We start from the raw sequence: 7,145 nt of genomic DNA on the forward strand, positions 1-7,145 counted from the left end.
TGACATAGAAAAGAGAAGACACAAATTACCAATACCAAGATTGAAATAGGGAATATTACTGCAGACCCTGGAAACATAAAAAAGATAATAAAAGATACTACAAACGACTCTATACATATAAATTTGGTAAATTAGATGAAATAGACCAATTCCTCAAAAACCACAAACTACCATAATTCACCCAATATGAAATACACAATTTGAATTGCTCTGTAAGTATAAAGGAAATTAAATTCTTAATATAAAACTCCCCAAAGAAATCTTGAGGCCCAGATGGTTTCACTGGAAACCAAATTCTCCCAAAGGTTTAAATAAAAATTAGCACCAATTTCACATAATCTATTCCAGAAAACGGAAGAGGAACAGTTTCCAATTCACTTTATGAAGTTAGCATTACTTTGATACCAAAACCAAAGACAGTACAAGAAAAGCAAACTACAGACCAATATTCCTCATGAATATTAATGCAAAAATCCTCAACAAAATATTAACAAATAGAACTCAGCAACATATAAAAAAAATTGTACACCATGACCAAATGCTGTTTATTCAAGGAATGTAAGGCTAGGTCAATATGTGAAAATAAAATTATGTAATCCACCATATTAAAAAGGCTAAATAGGAAATCACATCAGCATATTAATTGAGGCAGAAAAAACATCTGAGAAAAATCAACACTCATTCATGATAAAACTCTTTACAAACTAAGAATAGAGGGGAAGTTCCTCAACTTAATAAAGGGCATTTATAAAAACCCACACTTAATAGTATACTTAATGATGAAAGGCTGAATGCATTTCCTCCAAGATTGAGAACAAGGCAAGGATGTCTGCTCTCACTACTCTTATTCAACATAGTGCTGGAAATTCTTGCCAGTGTAATAAGGCAAGAAAAAAAAAAGGAAAAGTCATAGAGATCAGAAAAGAAGAAATAAAATTGTTTCTTTTTGCTGATGACATGCTTATTATCTATGTAGAAAATCTCCAAAAGTTTACAAAAAAGAACCAAAACCCTAGAACTAATAAGTGAGTTCAACAAGGTCACAGGATACAAGATAAACATACAAAAATCAATTGTATTTCTACATACTATCAATGAACACATGCACACCAAAATTAAAAATACAATCCCATTTACAATCACTCAAAAAAAAAGAAAAAAAAGAAAGAAATACTTACATGTAAATCTAACAAAATATGTACAGGATTTGTACGTTGAAAACTACAAAACCTTGATAAAAGAAATAAAAGAAGACCTACATAAATGGAGAGATATAGTATGTTCTTGTATTGGAAGACAACATAGTAAAGATGTCAATTCCCCTCAAATTGACATTCAAGTTTAACACAATTCCTATCAAATTCCCAGCAAGATCTTTTTATAGATATAAAGAGTGTTCTTAATTTTATATGGAAATGCAAAGAAACTAGATGAGTTGAAACAATTTAGGGAAAAAAAGAATGAAATGGGAGGAATTAGTCTACTCCATTTCAAGACTGATTATATAGCTGCAGTAATTAAGACTGTGCAGTATTGGTGGAGGGATAAACATATAGATCAATGGAACAGAATAGAGAATGCAGAGATTGATCCACACAAATATACCCAATAGATTTTTGACAAAGATTCAAAGTCAATTCAAAAGAGGAAAGATAACCTTTTCAATAAATGATTGCTGGAGCAATTAGACATCTATGGGCAAAAAATCAAAACCAAACAAACAGAAAACCATTTTCCTAAGTTTCACAGTTTACACAAAAATTAACTCAAAATGGATCAAGGACTTAAATGTAAAACATAAAATTATAGAACTTTCAGGAAAAGACATATGAGAAATCTTCAAGTTCTAAGGTTATGCCAAAAATTCTTAGACTGGACACCAAAAGCATAACCCATAAAAGGAAAATTTGATAAATTAGACTTCATAAAAATTTAAAACTTTTGCTTTTGCAAAAGACCCTGACAAGAGGATGAAAATACAAGCTACAGATTAGGAGAAAACATTTGCAAACCACATACCCAACAAAGGAGTATCTGGATATATCTGGAATATATCAAGAACTCTCAAAACTCAGCAGTTAAAAAACCAAGCATTCCAATTAAAAAGTGGGCAAAAAACAAGAGACATTTCACTTTAGAGGATATGCAGATGACAAATAATCACATGCAAAATGTGCCATTAGGGAAACTCACTATCATTAGGAGTACGCACTATTTCCCACATCCTGCTTTGCTTTTCTCCACAGCATTTATCATCACGATACGCATCAGGTATTTATTTATGTGTTTATTTATTGTCTGTCTTCCTCCAGTAAAATGTAATCTCCATGTGGGTGGGGACTATGTTTTGTTCACTGCTTTTTCACCCTGGCCAGAATTGTGCCCGGCAGGTGGTAAGCACTCAGTGAATATTTATAGAATGAATAAATACATGCTCTTACAAGTTTAGATGGAACTCAGCTATGAGTTTTATCCATGGGTGTTGGTTTTTTCAAATAATAGAGTTTTAATCAATTTTCCATTCTTGTCTACTGTATTTGATTTAGTCCAATATTCCACTCCTTCTTGAGTCTTGGTAATTAATATTTTGTTACAAAACCATCCATTTTCTCTAAATTTTCAAAATAATTTTAATAGATGTAGATGCAGTAGTCTTATAATTCTTTTACTCTCTTCTTTATCTATGTATCTCTTTTTTTCTTTAGCAAGGATCACCAAGGGTTTATCTACCTTATTGATTTTTTTGTTGTTGCAAAGCATTAATTTTGTATTTACCTTTCCTAATTTTTACCTCACTGAATTCACCTTTAAGTTATTTTATCTATTTACTTTCTTCTGACTTATCTTATTGTTCATTTTTTCTAATTTTTTAAGCTGATGTATTAGGGAGGATGAAGGCTAAATTGCTTTAACAAGGGGATCCCAAAACTTGTTTGCTGTTTCTCTTTCATGAACAGTGCTGGATGAGTAGGTGGTCTGTTCCATAAAGTTCCTGTGTTCCAGGAACACAAACAAGTGGGAAAACTCTGCCATTCTCTAGGGCAGGAGTCAGCTTACCACAACATGAGGGACAATCTTGCCTGTTACCTGTTTTTGAAAATGAAATTTTATTGTAACACAACCACGCTGATTTACTTACATTTTGCTTATGGCTGCTCCTGGGCTACAATGGCAGAATTGAGTAGTTATGATGGAGACCAGATGGCCCACAAAACCTAAAGTATTTTCTTGCTGGCCTTTTTCAGAAAAAGTTTGTTGACAATGCTCTAAGGCAATGTCCTGTGTGCATAATCAAATTTGAGTCACCACCGTGCTCTCGTTCCAACTAGTCGAGAGGGGAAAGAAAGACACAGTGGAGAAGGCATGCCTTAGACATGGCACATAACACTTCCCCTCATATTTTATTGGTGAGAACTTAGTCACATGACCACATCTAACTGCAAGGGAGTCTGGGGAATGTAGTGCAGTTGGGCACCAGCTAGACATGCTATGTGCCCAGCTACTATTGGATTATGGAAATAATGGATTTTGGAGGACAACTTTGTTTCCCCCATAGAAAAACGTGAAGTCCCTTTATTTTCTGTCTTTTTCCTTATTAATGAAGAAATTTCAAGTGCCAAATACTTTTCCAGTACAATTTAAACTTTGATTCAGAGGTTTTGATATGATGCATTCTCCTTTTTATGGCCTTTTTAAGTAGTTTGTAATTTCAGCTTGGATTTCTCCATTAATCCAAGGTATATTTAGGGTGATGTTTCTTAGTATTCAAGTAGTTACATATTTTTAAGGTCAAGTTTTTATTACTTACTTCTAATTTTATTAAGAGAATGTGGCCCTAAAATTTATCCTTTTAAAAATGTATTTACATTTTGTGACCAAATGCATAAAAAATTTTGTAATACCTGGACATACATATGTGTATGTATGTATTCCTTTTTCAAATGACAAAGTTTTATTTAATATGTACATCAAGTTCAATTATACTTGATTTTATGTCCTTTCTTATTTTTGTCTTTTATATTTATCTAATTCTGAAAGAATTAGGAAACTCTCTCATTCTAATAGAATTTTTAGAACTAAGTTCTTGCATTTCTAATAGTTTCCATTTATATATTTAGCTGCCAAGCTTTTCGGTGCAACAGTTTATAACTATTATATCTTATTTTAAAAATTGTGCATTTAATATTACTTTGTGTTCTTCTTTTTCCTTTTTGAATATTTTAATCATAAATTGATGTGTTCTGATATTAATAATGCTACTTGTGATGTCTTTTTTGCTTATATTTGTTTAGTATCTACTTCTCATCCATTTTTTTTTCCTAAGCCTTACTTCTCTAATCTGTAAAATGAAGATAATACAACATGCCTTGCCTTTTGTGAGAAGGGAAGAAGATAATGGCTGGGAGAGTGTTTGTATGTTTGTAACCATGAAGAACTATACATCTGAGTAGTCTTATTCCTCCTGCTACTGGGCCTACTAATATGCCTAAGTTGTTGCTGTCTGACTTCGATTGTACATTACTGGGAAGATCAGATGCACTTTATTTATCTATCTATCTATCAACAATCATCTTTTTATCTTTCTACCTATCCACCCTGATTATCAGTCTAAGCAATCTAATCATTAGCCAGTAAACTGTCTCTACTATTCCAACATATATGGATAACTGTACCATGTACCTGCTGATTTTCACTGCCAATACCAGTAAGAATATTTATATCATTACTATTTTGGAACCCATAAATTATTGAACAAAAACTATGTTGAGCGAGTTTGGAAGATGGTGGTGTAGGAGGATCCTGAACTCATCTCCTCCCACGGACACAGCAAATCTACAACTACCTGTGGAACAATTTCCTCTGAGAGAGATCTGGAAGCTGGATAAAAGGAGCCTCCACAACAAGGGACGACACAGACAGGGGTGAGAGGCAGAGATACAGCCCTGCTGAGGTAAAAACCACACCCTAGCTGCAGTGCTTCACTGCTGGGAGCAGTATCAAAGGTACAGAGCTTTTCCCAGAGGAATGGGGGATTTGAGCTCCACATTAGGTACCCCAGTCCTTAGACCCAGCACAAGAGATTCAATACCTGACTTCGCTGGCTTTGGAAACCAAGGGGGAATATGCCCAGGAAAACTATAGAACTTCAGAGAAAGAAAAACCTGCTCTTAAAGGGCCTATCCATGGACTCACTCCTGGAATAACCTGGAAACCAGCACAAAAACACCAGATAGAAAAGTACAGTCCATTAGCAAAAGAGATTCAATTACTAAGCTCAGAGCACATCCTGGAGAGGCAGGAGGTGGCTGGGCCCACGCCCCAAGGACTGAGACACTGGCAGCAGCCACTACTGTGACCTAGTTCAGGTGTGCTGACATAGGCGCTGGCAGGTGCTACTGGAATCCTTCCTCTAACCTGTTAGTGCAGGGGTCTGCCCCACCCACTAGAGCATCCGAGGCAATGGGGCACAGCCAGGCTGCAGGCAGCCTGCCCAGGGATGGCGCTGCCCACCAGCAAGCCTGCAGTGGACTTGTGGGCCTGCAGCAGACTTGTGCCACTTGGCATTGCAAACAGCCACACAGGGGATCTGCCCTGCCTACCAACACCTGAAATGATTGTGCACTGCTGCCCCTGAGGCCTACCCTACCCATAAGAGCTCCTGAGGCAGCTGTGTACCACAGGGCAGCTTAGCCAGTTCTTGCCAAAGTTCGGCCCTGCCCAAAAGCGAGCTGACAACAGCTGTGCAGCTAGCCTCACCTGAAGCCTGCCCCACTCACCAAGGCAGAGGCAGCCAAGCACCACAGGGAGCCACACCAGAGACCTGCAGCAATTGTGTGCCCCTGAGCCTAGCAACCAGCCACACTGGGGGCCTGACTTACTTACTAGCAAAACTGCAGTAGTTGTGTGCTATTAGACCGTGCAGCCAGCCATGCTGGGGGCTTGCCCTGCATGGTAAATTGCCCGTAGCAGCCACACATGGCTGAGCCTGACAACCAGGCAGGCCTGTGGGCCAGCCTAGCCTACCTGTGTACCCACAGCAGAGCAACCCCACCACAATAGAAGGGCACATGCACCCCACAGAGGGGACACCCCTAGAGCATTTGGCATGGATGATGAGAGGAGAGCATGCTGCTGGACCCAACAAGGCATCTCTTACCTAAGGCCACATCTCCAAGATCAAGAAAAGTAGCTGATCTACCTAATACATAGAAACATAGAAATAAGCACAAAGAAATAGGCAAATGAGGAGACAAAGGACAAATCCTTAGAAAAAGAACTAAACAAACAGAGATAAACAATCTACCTGATAAAGAGTACAAACTAATAGTTATAAGGATGTTCACTGATACAGGAAGAAGAATAGATGAACACAGTGAGAACTTCAACAAAGAATTAGAAAGTATAAAAAAGAATCAATGAGAGCTAAAGAATACAATAATGGAAATGAAAAATTCACTAGAGGGAATCAAGAGCAGAGTAGATGACACAGAAGAATCGATCAGCGAGCTGGACAAAAGAGCACAGGAGATCACCCAGTCTGAACAGAAAAAAGAAAAGAGAATTAAAAAGAATGAAGACAGTCTAAGGGACCTCTGGGACAACATCAAGTGTACTAACATCTGCATTACAGGTGTTCCAGAAGAAGGAGAGAGAGACAAAGGGACAGAGAACTTATTTGAAGAAATAATAACTGGAAACTTCCCTAACCTGGAGAAGGAAACAGACAACCAGGTACAGGAAGCACAGAGAATACCAAACAAGAGGAACTCAAGAGGCCCATACCAAGACACATTACAATTAAAATGTCAAGAATCAAAGATAAAGAGAGAACCCCACAAGCTGCAAGAGAAAGGCAATAAGTTACATACAAAGGAAACTCCATAAGTCTATTAGCTGACTTCTCAGCAGAAACCTTACAGTCTAGAAAGAAGTGGCACGATATATTTAAAGTGCTGAAAGGAAAAACTCTACAACAAGAATAATCTATCCAGCAAAGTTATCACTCAGAATGGAAGGAGAGATAAAGAGTTTTCAAGACAAGCAAAAACTAATGGACTTCATCACCACTAAACTGGCCTTAAAAGAAATGTTAAAGGGACTTACTTAAGTGGAAAAGAAAAGGCCACAAGTAAGAATAAGAAAAT

The sequence above is a fragment of the Diceros bicornis genome, chromosome 33, assembly GCF_020826845.1.
Source record: "Diceros bicornis minor isolate mBicDic1 chromosome 33, mDicBic1.mat.cur, whole genome shotgun sequence".
In the NCBI taxonomy this organism is placed as follows: Eukaryota; Metazoa; Chordata; class Mammalia; order Perissodactyla; family Rhinocerotidae; genus Diceros; species Diceros bicornis.